We start from the raw sequence: 18,294 nt of genomic DNA, 5'->3' as shown, positions 1-18,294 counted from the left end.
AGGCATGAAAAGAATTATCGTTATAATAAATGCCTCTGATAATGACAGCTATCATTTATCGAAACACTTCAGACACATTATCTTATAGACTCTTCATCATTGCTCTGTGAGGTGGGTGCTGTCGTTATTCCCCTTTTACACATGAGGAAACTGAGGCACAGAGAGGTTGAATGCTAGTGAGAACTAGCGCTCTGCACTCTGCAACTCAGGCACTCTGCCTCCAGAGCATGCGCATAATAGCCACCCGAATATCCTTGGACTTGGTTTCCCCTGAGCATGCGCTCATCCCAGGCCTCAAGGTACTCAAGTTGATTCCAGCGAATAATATCCTCAGGACTTTCTCTGGGCTTCTCTCTTTTCCAGAACATCTGGACGTGGCAGCAGTAGTCGTTTCTTCCCACAGTGTGCTAGGCACGTAGTACAGTGATGGCGAGGGCAGCCGGCTCTCCAATGGCCTCTTTAACAGCTCTGTTTTTCTAGAACTAGACTCTCATTTAGAAGAAAACATAAGACTCCACTTTCGTTTTTGTTGGTTTCCACTTAGCTAATGCTTGGTTTCTCTGCCCAAGTCTCTTGCTCCCCACCCACGATTTCATCATTTTAGCCTCTCTTTTTTCCTCTTGTCCAACCAGTCCTTCAGCCCCGTGCCTCCTCAGGTACTTCCCAGGTTCTGTGGTGTATTAGTTTTCCAGGGTAGCCATAACAAAGTACCACAGACTGAGGGACAGAAATGTATTGCCTCACAATTCTTCTGGAGGCTAGAAGTTCAAGCATGAGCAGAGTTGGTTCCATCTGAAGGCTGGGCAGGAAGAATCTGTTCCAGGCCTCTCTCTTAGGCTTGGAGACAGCCATCTTCTCCCTGTGTCTCCTCACATAGGTCTCCCTCTGTATTGTCTGTGTCCATATTTCTCCTTCTCATGAGGACACCAGTAGTATTAGATTAGGGTCCACCGTAATGACCTCCTTTTAACTTGATGTAATCTGCAAAGACTGTATTTCCAAATAAGGTCACATTCTGAGGTACTGGGGGTTAAGACTTCAACACATGAATTTGGGAGGTGGGGAGGGAATCACAGTCCAACCCATAAGACGTGACAGTTGTCACTGGCTGTCCCCTCTTATCCCTTCCCGCCCCAAGACACCTTTTTCCCATGATTGGCATGCCTTTCCCTGGGCTTGAGCCCTTGATGCAGATGATCGACAGCTCTAGATGGAGGAAGGCACACAACCAGGAGTTACCTCTCCATTTCTCCTCTCTCTGGCAGAAGCAGCTGTGTGACATTGAGAAGTAACTTCGTCCCCTAGAAGTTCCGATTCCTCCTCTGGCAATGAGGCTGGACTAAACAATTTTTCGGGTCCCTTTCAGTGCTAACACTTCACCAAACCTTTTCTCCCTAATCATTTCAAAAAGTTTCCCAGTTTATGGGGTTGGCCTGTGACCATGGGACAGAGACTTTGATGGGAGGCAGGATTGCACAGGGGTTAAGAACACAGGCTTCAGACTTGGGCAAATCTGCCTTACGCCCCATTTCATCCTCTGTAGGTTAGGAATACTAGTGCCTGCTATAGAGGGGGTCACAAAGACTGACAGCCCACAGCCTCGGTTTTCTCATGGAGCGAAGGTTCCAGACTCCACAGTTGGGAGTTCTATTTTGTGACTCAGAGAAAATAGGAATCCAGTCTTAAATCTCTTGCTCCTTTCTTTTTTTCCAACATCTCTCTAGCTGAGCGAATGAGAGCCAGTTGGATGTCGCTGTGGAGAAAATTTCCTAATGGCAGTTTGAATCTCTCTTCAGTTGTTCCTGCCCCCATTACATTTTGGCTTGATTAAAATCTTGTGGCTAATTCTAGCCAGGTCTGAGTCTACATCTGTCTAAAGCAGATTGAACAATCTTCTAGAGAAGCTAAAGAGAGTCAAAGTCCTTTTTGGTACATGCCGAGGGGCGGATTGACAATGGCCTTGTGTCAAAAGCTCCCACTTGTGATTGCCACCTGCAAAGTTGTGATTACTACTGATCCTCTACAGCTTTCTCTTTTGAGCATGGTCCTCTGAAGTACCGCCCCCTCAATTCATGATGGCCAATGTGCTTTTAATTCTAGCCCTTGCTAAGGGGATGGTTAAAGAAAGGGTGGGCATCAGAGGCTGTGTCTACATTAGGCATGTATTCCTCTCCCCCAGGAAACTCCCCAAAATCATACCCCAGGTCTATCATGAGAAAAACATCAGACACAGCCCAGTAGAAGGATGTTTTACAAAATAAAATGACCAATATTCCTTAAAACTGTCAAGGTCTTCAAAAACGAGGATAGTCAGACACAGACTGTCACAGGCAAGAGGAGCCTAAGGAGATAGAACAACAAAATGTAACATAATGTCCTCGTTGGGAACAGAAAAAGGACATTAGATAAAAACTAAGGAAATCTGAACAAAGTTTAAACTGGTAATAGAAATGTATCAAGGCTGGCTCACTAATTGTAACAAGTGTACCATGCTAATGTGCATGTATAAACCCATAAGCTTTGAGTCAGGAGCCAGCAAAATGGAAGAGGTTGAAAATAAGATAGAAACAGGGATTGCTGGTGGATGGAGACCCCAAAGTTGCAGGAGATGGAGGGCAAATGTTTTTGAAAACAGGTAAAGCCATTAGTTTCTTGCAGAGGAAAAGACATTTTTCTAGAACTGGAGGGAAAGAGGTACAAATGCATACTGATAAAGCTCAAAAGTATTAAAGTTGAAAGAGGAAAGAATCTTGCCCTCCTCTCTTATGACTAAAGAAAACCAAATATTCTTTATTCTGAAGAGTACATACTCACAATGCCTTTTCCATCTCCCCATTTCCTTCAGAGATTACAGTCCCGCAATCCTTCTGTTTTCACAGATGGAATAATGTTTTCACAGGGAAAATAATGCTTCTTTGAGTTTTAGCCAAAGAAATAGTTCCCTGCTCAATCTGCAAACATGTAAGACTGTCCAGTTCAATGAACAACAATGGTACATATTGCTTTCCTTAAGGAGTTTCCGCTGTTAAGCATTCCTGGCAGGTCCACCATTTGAGCCCTGCATTTTCGGATGAACTTTATTGACTCAGCAGGTTTATAGATCTAAAGCTACCAATTCATAACACTACCACTCCAACAAACCATGAATTTCCAGTTAAAACCGGGGTGTCACTTGAAACAGTTTAAGACAGCAAGATGAAATATATCACCAAGAAATCTCCTTTCAAGGTATTTCAATATTAATTGCACCCCGTCTTCCAAACATAGTGTTCTCTTTTTGTTCAGTAATCACTCATCTGACTTGACAGAGGAAGACGTAAGCCAATACTTTTGAAAGTGTGTTTTCTGTTTATTAGAAGAAAACTACAATTTCTTAAGAAAATAAAATCCTATATCTGTGCATGATATTGTGATAAGAAATAGATATATTTGGTCGTTCAGATGACCAAAATATATTTCTCAGATCTATTTGGTCTTCATCCACAGTTCCTGACTCACAGATGGCAAAACCCTTGGAATTTCCTGAAGGATAAGAGCAATGGGAGCATCTGTTATTAATATTTGGCCTCTAGTCCTCAGTTCCTGAAAAACGCTTCAAGGCCATAAAGGTGAAATGAGTGTCTTGTTTATGTTAATGAAGGTGACTTTTAGACCCCACCCAAGGAGGGGTTCTCCTGGAACCAGCCCTGTTCTTTCAGTCCCTGCATCCCTGCCCCTGATATCTGGGGAGGGGAGGGGGACATGAGATTGAATCAATTACCAATGGCCAATGACTTAGTCAGTCACGACTACCTAATGAAGCCTCTGTAAAACCCCAAAAGGGCTCATTGGCCCTTTTTCGGAGAGCTTCCACACTGGGGAACAGTAATGTTTCCATGTGCCACGGGCTGGGCCCCAAGCTCCATGAGGACAGAAGCTCCTTTGTAGAGGACCTCACCCTGTGCATCTCTTCATCTGGCTGTTCATTCACATCCTTTAACATGTCATAAATTGGTAATCTAGTGACTAGACAGGTTTTCTTGAGTTCTGTGAGGTGTTCTAGCAAATTAACCAAATGTGAGGAGGGGGTCGTGGGAACCTCTGATTTATAGCCAGTTGGTCAGAAGCACAGGTAACCTGCACTTGTGGTCTTGTGGGACGGAGCCCTCTATCTGTGGAGTGGGATTCTGCCAATGGATAGATAGCGTCAGAATGGAGCTGAATTCTCAGACGCCCTGCTGCCATCCAAGGACTGCTTGTTGGTGTGGGGCAGTGCATGCACTCACGCACACAACTACACGTGTGCATGTGCACACCTGCACACACACACATGTGGGAACTGGATCAAGGGACACTTGGCAATCTCATTCCTGAATAAACACTGGGAGAGATAAGGATAGGTAGGTAGATGATGATAGATAGATAGAGATGGATGGGTAGATAGCTATGCTTGGGATATGCCAGGCCCTTTTGGGGTTGAGGGTCATCTTCTATCCAAGAAAGGACATTGATATGAGAAATAAAATGTTGCTCTAGGAGATAATGTCTGCAAAGCACTTACTACAGTGTTTGTCCCCAAATGAATGCTCCATAAATACCGTTATTTTCACTTTTCTGTGGAAAGCCTTTGAACCTCTGCTTCTTTCTACCTGCAACCCAGTAAATTCTTACTTATGCTCCAAAACCAAACTCAGGCGTCAGTTTCTCCAGGACACGCACACATTGTGGCTCCCAGGGCTGTGGTACTCTGAACTTGAACTTTGTTGGAACAGGTTGTCATTTCCATGCCTCTGGGCCTATGGGCCTGGCTTTGACAGCAGGCGTCCTGCATCCAGACCTCTTCTACCCGAGGGCGAATACCGTGCCTGGCACTTGATACATGGTACTTAATTGAGCTGACATGTCACCTCCCAGAACTGCTTCTCATCCCCCAGATATTACCTTTCTTTCCTCTGGATGTGCTCCCACAGCTCTCTGTGATGTGTCTGGTATAGGACTTGTCACGTTCAATTGTGATTACTTGTTTATGTAACATGCACACATACAGACTTTGCCTTGTTCACCCTTATATTACACAGAGCTCCCTAGCTCCATGCCTGGTGGTAGCAGTGACAACTGTACAAATACCTGTAAATGAATAAAAACAGCCATTTCAAATCTCCATTCCTCTTATACTGAGGAAGGCCTGTGGCCCAGAAGTCCGGAGTAAAATTAGATTTAGTATTTAATTCATCAATAGTTGTTTCCACTCTGTGTCTACAGTCTGAGCTCCACTGGTTTTCCTCTCCATTTCAGATCACAACCCAGCCACATCACCATGTGCTAGAGAGAGTAATTAATGGCAGGCCCAGTCCTCATCCCTGTGGCCTCTCTGACCCTCCCAACCTCCACCTAAGACAATAGTCTTAGGGCAGGCCCACAACACACACCAGTATTTTAAGTTTCTCTCAGTGATTAGAATAGGTCTGTAAGTACAATGGGGAATGCATGGGACTTGGCATAGATCATTTGTCACCCCATGCCCCTGGGGACAGGACACTGTTACCCACCCTGGAGTTGGTACATCAGCTCAGAGTGATGTGGAAACTGGTGAGTGGAGCAACACGCAGCCTTCCTCCACTTCTGCTCTTGTCTTTTTCTTCCTCTCGATTGCACCAGGCAAACAGCAGCCCAACCCCTGCGTGCGGCCACAGACCACATCTGAGCCTTCGGGAGGCCACAGACCACCTGGAGAATCCAATGAAAGATACCGATCCTTACCTGATCAACATTTCCTGTGTGCTTCCTATGGGTTTCCTAGAGTCCCTAGGTTAAGAGCCTCTGATAGAATAGAAAGAGTATTAGATTGAGAGTTAGAAAGATCTGTGTTCAAGGCCTGATTCTGCCTCTTACTGGGGTAAAAACATGATTAAAGAAGACAATTTAGGTGATACAAACTTTACTTAACACTTCATGAAGTGGGCAGTCTCCATGTAGAGAACTGAAAAATGGGGTGGAAGGCAGGAAGCTTGCACAGGATAAAGAATAAAGAATAAGGAAGCGAAAAATAGAAAATACCTGATTGGCTGGGGCCACATAGTCAGACTTGATTGGGATGAGAAGGAACAAGGAAGTAGGTAGAGAGCCCAGAGCTGGCTTGGCATTTGGTCTGACTCTAAGAAGGAGAGGGAGGAAGGTGGGGTGGAAGCTTTCTCGGCTCCCCTGAGGTCTCAGCAAAGTTCAGCAAGGCCAAAGGGAGTCCTGAGACAAAGACACCAGTCAGAGGAGTCCCATATCTGCTGGGAAGGGGCCTCTTCCACCTGGAACAGCCTGTGGGAAGGGTGACCTCAGCAAAGACAGAGACGGATTTCAGAGCAGAGCACAGCAGCCGGTGCCCTGGCTCAGAGCTGCTCCCTGAACTTGGAAGTCTGCGAGGTGTCTTCTCTTGGCTGTTCTCAGTCCCATGTCCAGGTTCTCTCATGAACAAGCAATGTGGGCCTGGCTTGGCTCACACACAGAGCAAGTACCACATGACATGGTGGAATGTGCCCGGAATTGGCATCGAGGTCCTGGGTCAAGTCCCTGATTGTCACTTATCAACTCTGTGACCTTAGATGAATCATTGAACCTCTCAGAGCCTTGGTTTCTTGATCTTAAAATAATACCTATCTCACAGCGTCACGTAGCATGAAATGAGCTCACGTGATTAAAGAAGGCTTTGTACAATGTTGATATGAATGCTCCTGTTGTAATGAAATCAACAAAGCACAGATATTAAAGAGCAATGACAGGAAGTCTGGGGTTTTGCTATAAGGAAAGTCTGAGGCAACGATAGGGATTTGCTCATCCTCATGGTTACGTTTGGATGATACTGCACGCTATTCCAGTCTTCAAATTCCACAGGGTCTCGATCACTTAGTAGATGTCAGTTTTCTAAACTATGTTCTGGGCAGATATTTATAAAAAACTGAAAATACTCAAAGATTGGGGAAAACGAAGAGCATTTCAGAAAGGCCTACAACTTCACAAAAATGGCTATTCTCAGCTCCTGAGTAATTCAGGTCTCAGGATCAGTTGACAATAATTCATGGTGACTCAGTGGTAGCTGCTTATTGCTTCCCTGCTCTCTTTTCCTGCCTTCTAAGATGAGGAAGACGCTGGTGAAGAAAAGCTGTTTTAGTTAAAGATGTCCTTCAGCTTTTACGCTAGGGAAATATTGAGATTTGAAAGGCTGGAGAGCCACCTCATAGAGATTATAGGGTGAGATCGCAGGAATAGATCATGGCTCTGGATCTCATCCCGAGACACAGATTCTAGGGCAGGTTAATTCCTTTTGTGAAAGATTCTAGAAGATGAGGAGAGTGAAGCTGAAAGAACAAAGCTGGAAAGACTCCATGGACTCATTTCTAAATATTTGAAGGATTCAGAACGGTGTAGATTTTATTCTGAAAAAAATATAAGGGGTTAAAGTACATAATCTTAGAATCTGGGGTTCTAACGTTAGCTCTGGGGTTGTGAGAAAAGATATTAGACACTGGACTGGCTGGAGGGTCCAAGGGTGGAGGCTGAACTGCATCAGTGATTCATACAATTAACAACTTACTTGACTACGAGGAAACAGATTACCACTCCTGAGGACACCCCCAGACAGAAGACTCCCCACCCAGGCTACTGGTCTCCCTGCGGATCACGGTGAAGTGTTTCACTTTGCCACCACCACAAAAGTGTCTCACTTTTGTTTCATTGTGCCACCACCCAAAGAGTAAAGGCAGTGATTTCTCCTTCAAAGACAGCCCTGAAGTTATGGTTTTCCCACCTTCTTTTCCCTTCTGGCCATGCTTCCTCTTCCACTCCATGGCCAGTTCAAAGGGAATAACCTAGACACTTGGTGGAGGGGGTCTGACTAAACCAGTGCCTCTGAAAGTGTGGTCCACAGACCACCTGCATCAGGGTCACCTGGAGAGCTCCTTAAGAAGGAGATTTCATCAACCCCACCCAGATCTACTTACTCAGAATGTCTAGGGGTGGAATCCAGAATCTGCATTCTCCCCTCAACCCCAGTTTTCCCCACATGATTTTTTGGCACATGAAAGTGTGAGAAGCAATTAGATGATCTCTAAGCTCTCAGATCAAAAATCTTGTGGCCTCATGATCCTGGTTTGAGAAAATTTATTTTGTTTCTCAGTTATTTGCAGTTTTAAGTTTTAAGCTCTCTTTTTCCCTGGGTATTCTCTCTGGACCCTCTCTTTTACTAATCAGAGGTTAACTTTTTAAGTCTCAAGAAATTATTCATAAAATAATGTATATAGTACATTACATGCAAGCCTCTGTTTTGCATGGGGGATGGGAACACTTACAAAAGTATGGGTAGTGCCCTACCCTCAAGGTATACAGGCTACGACGATGTGGAAGCAACTTTGCTGCAAGGTGGAGGACAATCACAGGATTAATAAATCGGCAGGCCTCCCTTCTGACTGGTCCACACTTGGCCTTGCCAGTTGATAAATATGCTGACTAGCAATCCTGGCAATAAGCATTACACAAGTGGTAGAAACAAAGTTCTTCAAGATTCAAGAGGAGGATGATATCACAGTCGATTGGGGCAATGAGGGGAGCTTCAATGAGGGGAGGAAGGGCAATTGAGTGAAACCTTCAAGGATAGGTAAGATTTCAATGGGAAGAGGAGATTCCAATGGAATAAATGGTGTGAGAAAAGGTCTAGGGAGAGGGAATTGTAAGGTGTGATCGGGGAATGGGGAGAAGTGCAGTGTGGAGTGAGCAGAGCTGGGCTAATTGGAAAGATGGATGGTGTATCAGTTATCTATTGCTGCATGAAAAACCACTCCAGAATCTCAAGGATTAAAACAACAACAATCATTTATCTTGCTCATGAATCTACAGCTTGTCTTTGTTCCACTCAGTGTCAGCTTACTTGGAGCTGGCCGATCCACTTTCAAGATGGCTCCCTCCATGGTTGGGAAGTTGTTCTTCCTTATGCGGGCTTCTCTATAGCTTGGACTTCCTCACAGCTGTTAGGTTGCAAGAGTAAACATCCCAAGAGAGCCAGGTGGAAGATGGATCACCTTTTATGACATAACTTGGGAAGTCATAGTATCACTTCTGCTGTGGTCACAAGCCGACCTAAATTCCAACGGGGAACAGAGACTCCACCTCTCAATGGGTGGAGCATCCAAGTTTTTTTGTAAGAAGAGAATGTTGGAAGGGAGAGATGGTGGTAGCCAAATTTAGAAAATATACGTGAGAACAAACTCTACTGATGCATTAAATAGTAATAGAAAGTACTTTTCAAAAACTGATGATTTCAGGGGCTGGCCCCGTGGCCGAGTGGTTAAGTTCGGCGCTCCGCTGCAGGAGGCCCAGTGTTTCGTTGGTTCGAATCCTGGGCACGGACATGGCACTGCTCATCAAACCACGCTGAGGCAGCGTCCCACATGCCACAACTAGAAGGACCCACAACGAAGAATATACAACTATGTACTGGGGGGCTATGGGGAGAAAAAGGAAAAAAATGAAGTAAAATTTAAAAACAAAACAAAACAAAAAAAAACTGATGATTTCGGCTTCCACAGTGTGACCCGTACTCTAGTGGGCCTTGCTCTCTGCCTCAGAGGAGAAACAGCCGACTACAAGGGACTGAACTCTATCTGCCTCTGTTTCTAACAGACTCACGCTCAACTTTCACTCACAACAAAAAAAAAGTGGGAAAATTTTATTAATCCTTTTTTAAAAAAAAGTTAATGTAAAATTATAGCCAAAAAAAAAAAAAAAAGAACCTGAACTTTAGTAACATAGCTGGAACAATCCATGGCAGCAGCAGAAGAGACTTAATTTAGTTGCTTTTCTATGGTTGTTGGTTGTTGGCTGGGCTCATGGTGGTGGGAGCTTCACAGTTTTTGGAAGGGACCTGGAAGTTGCTGGAGGCTTGGTTCTCCAGGTAGCAACCTCATACAAACCGAAGATCTGGGGATGTCCGCACCAACCCGAGATCCCATCAGGGCATACGTTTGAAGGATGTGCAATGTTCAATCATAAGTGTGACAAAAACTGACAAGCAGGAAGCTTTTGTGCTCAGTGACAGTAGCATGTTTGTCTCTAGGAGATGTTTCATTTTGAAGACATGTGGTGCCACCTTTTTCTGAAAGCACTAGTTCCCCCGTTGAAACTTGCTAGGGTTTACAGTGGGTTTGACTCCATTCAAAGCTTCTTTTACTCTCCTAAGCATTTCATGAAGCCTTCTCACCAAGGGTACCCACATCGGACTTTCCAGGAAGAAATAGTGTTTCTTAATGCAATTCTCCCAAATGAAACTGTGTATTGTACGAGATGTAGGAATTCTGATTGTCGGTACTTCTGTACTTTGGTCCTAGAAAGTTGGGTGATGTGTCAGCGGCATCAAACCCTGGAAATTCTGCTGAGTAAGCTTGACTCAGCAGTTATGGAGCAGTTCTATATGAAAGATGGTATTACTGCAAAGGATGTCACTCATGAGAGTGGAATTCGTGACCTGATGCCAGGTTCTGTCATTGAGGGCACTCTGTTCAATCCTTGTGGGTGTTCAATGATTGGAAAGAAATCAGAAGGAACTTAGTAGGCTATTCACATTACGTAACTAGAAATTTTTTCTTAGCTTTGAAATCAGCTTAAGTCAGACCTCCTAGGATGACCTGATCAGAAAAGTTGGGGAAGGCTTCAAGCCAGGAAAATGTGTGACCCCCTCCATGTAAATCAGAGTTCTAAATGTGGCACATTGCTTTCTTGACTCCAGAAAATTGAAGGTTTTAAATGTCTTGATTGCCAGAATGCTATGTCCAATGATTACAATTCTGTTTTCACCAATTTTGCTAAGCAGCAGCAACAACAGCAGAGTTAATGAAGAAAAATGAAGAAAAAACACAAAAAGAGGACATACATAGAAGAAAGAGGTGCCTGTTCTTTAGATATTGATACTGGGTGCTGTTCTTTTCATAACCACCACGTTGTAGTTGCAGAAAGCACTAGATGTAACGACAGTGTAATCATTTTGAATTGTGTGCATTATTATTTCAAGGACTTAGATATCTTGCACAAATGCTGTCTTCTGTATTTAGATATCCTAGTCCACTCTTGCTGTGAAACTGAAGTGCTTGTATAAAATCTTTTTATGATGGGAAACTTTACAACGCTCATGAAAACAATTCAATTTGGATTACGCACAGTGTAATATTCCTCGAAGTGTCATCCAAGATTCCCCACAGACAAGGCTTCCAGCCTCATCAGGTGTTGGCCTCAGCCTAGCCATCCGGGACTGTTCTATTAAATTGCTGCCAGGACTTTATACCCAGTTACCTCCACATTCTAGAACGTATTCTCTACTAATGTTATTGAAACCAATTTCTACTTCATACAGATGTTTGCAACAGCAATTAAAGGTTTTCTTCCACGAGTCAAGTGCACTTAAGAAAATGATTGTAGTTATCCATTTTGTGTGTTACTATTTTAGCATTATTGCTTCCTGAACTTCTATCCCTTTAACTGATTTCATTCCTCACCATGGTGTCTCCTCTCCATAGCCCCCTCCCCCAAGAAAGCAACACACTATTACACTGTGGGTTTATACTAATCTTGTATCCCAGAGTGGGAAGGAGGCTGGAGCCTGAACTTAATTTTCTTTTAAGGTCAAGGGAGTTTGGCCTCTTTTTATTGGCATGGGCTCTTTTGGGAGATAGTGATAATAAACTTCTTGTGTTGGTTAGCAGGGAAGACACATAGATGGATACTGGTATCTGCTCGCTGAACTGTATGGGAACCACGCGCCATTCTGTGCTCCCTAGTAAATGAGATTAGCTTCTTGCGAGTACCGTGCCCTTACTAACGTGCTAAGCAGTAGTATCAGAGAATTGTTAACACTAAGTTTATCAGCAAGGAGATTTGAGATAAGGTTGTATTGGATTCAATAAGTCAAGTCAGCTCGGATCATTCCCGTTAACTTTTATTTTAGCTGCCATTCCCACTAGTTTCGATTAATATGCCATAAACTTTGGTTCAAAGCAGAATCAATGTCTTTGCCATCTTGTGACTGTGATGGATGTGATAGTGTTCTGACTTCACCTGTTCCTCTTATCGGTATTTCTTTCACCATGGTTTCGTGGGATCAGGTGAATGACTGCCCAGGATCACAGCAGATCAGGTTCGTCAGACCTACACATCGAAGCAGAATGCTCTCCATAATACTTAACACACAAAATTCCAAAATGGTCAATGGGAAATGACTAGAAACACGAGCTTTCAAGAGTTGGCATCTTTTAGCTATATTCGCAAATACCGTGAGATTTAAACAGCTGAGAAAACAACAAAGTCAACTAAATTTTGCATTTCGTCTTATCCTCACAAAATCTTGTTGATCCTTTCTGGAATGATGCAGTGACGTTTTTGTTCCTTCTGTATTTATAAATGAAACACTTTTTTTAGTGTGTCTAAACATAAAATCTACTTGGTTTGAAAGCAAGTGATTGGAACACTCTTGACATATTTTAAGCATGTTGTTGGGTCAAAGTTTATTGAAGAAGGTTCCAATCAGTGGGTCAGTTGGATTCTGTAACTAGCGCACAGTACCTGATGTTTCGGTGCCGTCTGAGGACCAATGCTCAAAATGGATTTTGTTCTTGAACAGCGGCCCATAGATTTGATGACATTTGTTGGCTTGAGGTCTGATTTTTTTTTCCTAATAGATTTAAGATCTCTATTGAATGTTGAAAAACTGAACACATTTGTGTGAAACAAAGCCTAGAAAAATGAAAACTGTAGATTGAATAGCAATCTAAACTAATCCTAGCATGTGTTATACAGAAAGGAAAATTTGGCTCCATAATTTCTCTCTTCATGGTGTTGCACTTAAATCAGTTGAAATGTATTTCTATATCACAATTTAAGCTTCAATAAAAGTTGGCTTAACTCATTGTCTAGTGATAAGAAAAAAAAAAACCTAGATAATTTCATTATGTTTGACACAACAACCTTTCACATGGGCAAAGCAAATATTATTATTATTATTTTGTAGATGAGGAAACAAAACTGAGAGAGATGGAGTAGAAAGGTGGATTTGCCATGAATTTAGTGAAGCTTTGGCTTCAGAGCCCCTCATTAGCACTGACTCCTTCTTCCAAGGCCCTAGGAGGGGCCCAGAATCATGTTCACGTGGTCATACGTTTTGTAAATTTTCAGAGGTAAGATGTCTTGCAATTGGTTAAGTTTACTATATTTTTTTCATCATTATATTTCCATTTCCCTGTAGACTACATCATGTTCACCACCCAAAGACTAACTACCATCTGCCACCGAACACATGTACTGTTTTCAACTCATCATTTATCCCCCAAAACTAACTCTTTCCTTCACTTCCCAATTTCTGGTCATGTTATCACACTTCTCAAATTCTCCTAAATTTCTGTCTTTGGGCTTTTCCTTTTCTTTGTCCCTTACATCAGTCACCAAGTCCTGTGGACTCATCTCGGCCATGTTTGTAAACTCATTCCTACCTGGTCTCTCCTTATCCCAAGAATCTTGAGCCATCCCATCACATCTCTCCAGGGAATAGTCTGTTAGCCGTTTTTCTCTAAATTATCTTCCTTAAGCTCTGTTTCAGTTACATTGGTAGCAATAGGATCATGTATTAAACGCTTATTTTATCAAGTACTTTAGCAGAAGCTTTAAGAGCATTGCCTCATTTCAGTCTTTCAACCCTGTAAATTGATGCTGCCGTTAAACACATTCTACAAATGAGAAAACTGAATCTTAGCAAGTTCAACTACATTTCTCAGAGTCATACAGCTAACGTGGAATATGGTCTTGAACTCATATCTTGTCTGACTCCAAAGTTTGTTGTGCTATGTATGCGCTAAAAAATCGACAACAGTTTCCTGTTACTTATCAGGTCAGGTCCAGCATCCTTGTTCAACATCCAGTGTCTCCATAACCTAGCTTCCCCTATCTGTCTAGTTTACTGCCTCCTACTCTCCAGGGTGGTATCCTTCTTAACTGCCCCCACCTTCCTATGTAGTGCGTGGAGCACAGTCATTGAATCACGGTTCTGACATTTAGTACTTCTCGAAATCTGAGTTCTCTTATTTGTAAAATACCCAGCTCATAATCCCAGGATTGCTGTAAGGATTAGATACAACGAATGGAAAGGGCCTGGCATGATGCAAAGCGCATAATAGATGCATAATAAATAGACCCACTGTGACTGTTAGTATTATTTCTGCCTTTGTGCCTTTGTTCATGATATTCCCCAAGTATGAAATGCTTGTCCTTCCTATTGCTCTAGCCTACCAGTCCTTAAAGGCCAAATCCCATCTTTACTAAATCTTCCCTTTTCTTCAGCACACATTTATCTCTCCCCTCTAAAATCCTGAAGGCACTTTTTATATCCACTAGATGACTAGTTTTATATACTATCTTATTCTCAAATGGTTTATGTAAATGAGTCTCACATGTTACTTATGAACTTGCTTGTATTTCTTCTGTTTTCATCTTTCTGTTCTCATCTTAGAGCTCCTGGAAAATGTACCAGAGCAATTTATGAATTGATTGATGGAGAAATTTAAACATTAGGAGAAGTGTGAGAGAAAAAAGAGAAAATTGGATATTATCTTGTTTGATTTGATTTGGCAACCAATGGTTTCTGTTTAGATAATCCTGTAAGAGGCCTGAACCAGGAGGGGAGGTTCATAAAAACAGTTGGTGCCAACTGTGGTACAGGGAAATAGAAACAGTAGATCTCTACATTATTGAGCTCTAATTTCAAAGTTCTTGCTCTTAAAGAAGAGATAGATCCAAGAGGAAATGGCCTGAGATCCATTTTCAGGAAATGGCAGGGAAAGAGATACACATGTGTGTGAAGATGCAGTGGGCTAGAAATAATGCAAAGGGTTCCAGGACATTCATATTTGTAAATAACATAGAAAAAACAGGAAGTACATTTAAACAGAAAAACAGGAGGTTACATTAAAGAAGTGAGATCGTGGCTGATGCAAGAGTAAGAGCAAAAGCCTTAAATGAACTCAGGGACCCAGGAAATTGGGTCATGGAAAGCCAAAAGCATTGCTTAACTAGCTACTAATGAAGGAAATTAGATAATCATACTATTTTGAAAGAAACCAGATTATGTTTATGAATGATCTGAGAGAAGTGTAAAGGGCTGGATGGGGATGCTTTCTTTTGGTTTCTGAGATTGAGTCACACCAGAGAGCCCATTTTGCTGTATTCATGAAATGCCAAAATAGGGAGCGATCTTGCTAGGCTTCTGAACACTGACAGGTGGGACTGGCTGCCATGGATGAACAAAGGTAAACTGAAGGAGAGTGTACATTCCTGACTTTGAACTCCCTTCTCATTCTGCTGAGGGCATGTCAATTATATTACTTACAGTGAAGGCACAGTAAGCAGTAGGAGTGTTGTCAGTCCCATGAAGAGCACCATCTTTGACCACGCCATGCAGCAAGGGTACTTACTCTGAAGACTGCACTCTCTAGTTTGCTCAACCTAAAGGGTGAGAGGACTGTGTTAGCCAGGTCTGCTAACTGCTGCAACAGACAACCCCAGAACGCTAATGGCTCACCTCACAGTCCAATTGGGTGTTAGGTGGGTGGGCTTCCGTGTAACAATTTGGTGGCACATCTCCTCCTGTGCAGTTCTGCCATCTTTGACACCAGGTTTCAAGATCATCTTGGTATCATCCAATCAGCAATTGGGGAAAGTGAAAAGAGAACTTCCTTAGCCCCTAAGTGGCAGTATCACTTCCACTACATTCCGTTGTTGTGCGGCCTCACATAGATGCAACGGTGACTGGGAAATTAATTTCACTATGTTCCTAGGAGGATGAAATAGGCTTGATGAGTCAATCTCTGTGGAGGAAAATATAGGATTAGGCTGGATAAGAAAAAAATCCAGGTAATGATTCATATTTTTCTACCAATCAACATGCCTGTAAACCTGGAGTGATTTAACTTTATGTTTCAAACAGATGTTTTGGGTTGTGTTGACTCAAAAAACATATGGGTCACACATGCTTTTTGGTAAGAATATTTGCGTAAATGAGGATTGTGAAAGTTTAGTTGTCGAATTAATGCTTTGCTAAGTTAATGCGGCTTCTGCAGTGACATGGTGGGAGCTAATCCCGTCCCACCAAGAAACAAAGAAATAAAAAGAAATCTTAAGAAGCAGAAATGAGAAAAGAACTATGAAAATTAATCATTTAGCTGACAATTACAGCACATACTGTAATTGAAAATACAGAACGTTGAAATCCCGTGACTTCAATGTTCCATAATGGCATCAAGGTGATATTTCATTTTTCATTTTTTTTTTTTTTTTGAGGAAGATTAGCCCTGAGCTAACTACTGCCAGTCCGCCTCTTTTTTCCTGAGGAAGCCTGGCCCTGATCATCGTGTCCATCTTCCTCTGCTTTATACGTGAGATGCCTATTACAGCGTGGCGTGCCAAGCGGTGCCATGTCCGCACCTGGGATTCAAACCGGAGAACCCCGGGCTGCCGAGAATCGGAACGTGCGAACTTAACAGCTGCGCCACTGGACCGGCCCCGTGGGTGATATTTCATTTTAAAGGTTTATTTTTATTCTTTTAGGTCTCCAAACCACTTTCATATTGAAGGAAATTATCACACTTTTCATGCAAGTAGCTTACCATACAAAGTTAAGGGTGTTTTACAGAAATGTTAAAGGTAGTTTGAAAGTAGAAAAAAAATGACCATTATGATTTAGCTTACATAGATAGAAAAAGTCATCCTCAAGCAAAAGCATGAGGGATATGCATTGGAAATAAAGACTACAGCTCTTTATCCATGGTGGAGAAAATTTTCAGAATCTCCTCCGGAAGACAGACACACTTATTTAAAGATATTAGCCTGGTAACCATATTTTCTCCCTCAAAGACCTCAGGTAACAGAAAACATGTCTCAGCTTGAAATTCACAGAGTTTTATGGTAGAAAGCTGTCATCAAATTAATGCCCATCTTAACTAGAAGGAAGTAAAGCCTCAGAGCAGTAAAAGGACTTGCCCAATGTCACAGTTGGAATGGATAGTCCAATTCTGTTCCATAAAGAGACCCTAGCAATCCTATGGTTGTGTTGAAATGGAAGCTACTTGGACGCAAAACATCATAGGTCCATTGACGAAATGGGTGATGGGAAGTAAGCAAGAAGGAGGCCCCCAGTTTCTGAAGCAGTGGGTAAAGAAAGAGTCTGTAAATTGGGTGAGCAAGGCCTGGGACATGGGAACACAGGCAGCCTTCAAGTGCTCGGGAGCCAAGAGGATGAGGCACTGTTCCCTGAAATCTGTCTGTTTATGGAAGGAAATGATGCTGTGGGTCAGTTCAAGCCCTAGAGATGGAGCCAGGCTGGGTGCCAAGGCCACTGACAACTGAACTGAGATAAGGCTGGTCCCCCGTGGCCTGGAGACTTGACGGGGCAACAGATCAGAACTAAGGAGGGACTGCCCAGCTAGAGATGAGCAAAGGGAGAGAGAGGATGCTTCTGGAAGCTGCCAGCTCTGACAGAAAGCAAAGTCCCTCAGGGAGTCATCAGAATCAAGCAGTTGTGGCCAGGCCACAGGATCTGGTCTGGGCTGGTGGCTTGTTCTCAATCCCCACTAAGTATGTGAGGAGGGGTGAAGAGACTCACGTTTTGCATGTGTGGCATCCGGGACTGGCTCTGGGGCTGGGAGTATGAGAGAATTTCGCTGGGACTTGACTAGGAGGACAAAGGCCCTTGGAAGCAGGACAGATTAAGTGGAAATGTGGCGGATGAAGTGGAAATGAACAGACCCAGCAGGTCTGTGTCTCTAAAGGTCCTAGAATGGTCCTCTCAAGACCTGGAATTTCAACTCAGCTTTGTCTCTGATTTGTGGTGTGTCCCTGGGACAAATGGTTTATATATCTAGGTTGCAGCTTCTTCCTTTTAAAGGGGGAAATAATACAGCTGATAAATAGGGTCACTGAATGTCAGTGAGCTTGTGATTTGCCGAAGTTCAGTCTTTGGGAAGATGGCTGGGTTGTTGGAGGGCCACGGGGCTGAGGCACACGGAAGTGCTCCCAGAGCCGACAGTGCTGGGCAGGCGGGAGCTGTTACCCTTCTCAGCCACCTCTCCTCTAGTGCCAACCGTTTCTTCAGATTGTTCCTCAGAAGCCAATTATCCATTTTCTCCTCACTTGATCAAGTCTGGATTTGGACAGAGACCATGAAGATAGGACTGCATAGCTAAATAATGTTATAACCTATACCCATTTAGCTGACATCACTAACAACATTTGTTAAATCCTTCT

At 43.0% G+C, this 18,294-nt stretch overlaps 2 long non-coding RNA genes and 1 pseudogene across 2 annotated transcripts; 1 reads left to right on the top strand and 2 right to left on the bottom strand.

Annotated features, from left to right (window-relative positions):
- Window positions 1–2,763: 2,763 nt before the first annotated feature.
- LOC139080029 (uncharacterized) lies at window positions 2,764–6,413 on the bottom strand. The gene is made up of 3 exons (XR_011534146.1): window positions 6,037–6,413; window positions 5,529–5,706; window positions 2,764–5,106 (listed from the first exon to the last, which is right to left on the bottom strand). It is a non-coding gene; the product is annotated as an uncharacterized lncRNA (long non-coding RNA).
- A 3,473-nt stretch (window positions 6,414–9,886) lies between these two features.
- Window positions 9,887–10,994, top strand: LOC103549137 (S-adenosylmethionine decarboxylase proenzyme-like; annotated as a pseudogene).
- A 937-nt stretch (window positions 10,995–11,931) lies between these two features.
- Window positions 11,932–15,860, bottom strand: LOC139080027 (uncharacterized). The gene is made up of 3 exons (XR_011534145.1): window positions 15,575–15,860; window positions 15,383–15,498; window positions 11,932–12,156 (listed from the first exon to the last, which is right to left on the bottom strand). It is a non-coding gene; the product is annotated as an uncharacterized lncRNA (long non-coding RNA).
- Between the last annotated feature and the right edge of the window lie 2,434 nt (window positions 15,861–18,294).

Source organism: Equus przewalskii, chromosome 28, assembly GCF_037783145.1.
Source record: "Equus przewalskii isolate Varuska chromosome 28, EquPr2, whole genome shotgun sequence".
NCBI lineage: Eukaryota > Metazoa > Chordata > Mammalia > Perissodactyla > Equidae > Equus > Equus przewalskii.
Note: the sequence above shows the minus strand (reverse complement) of the source record. Positions and strands in the feature narration are given on the sequence as shown.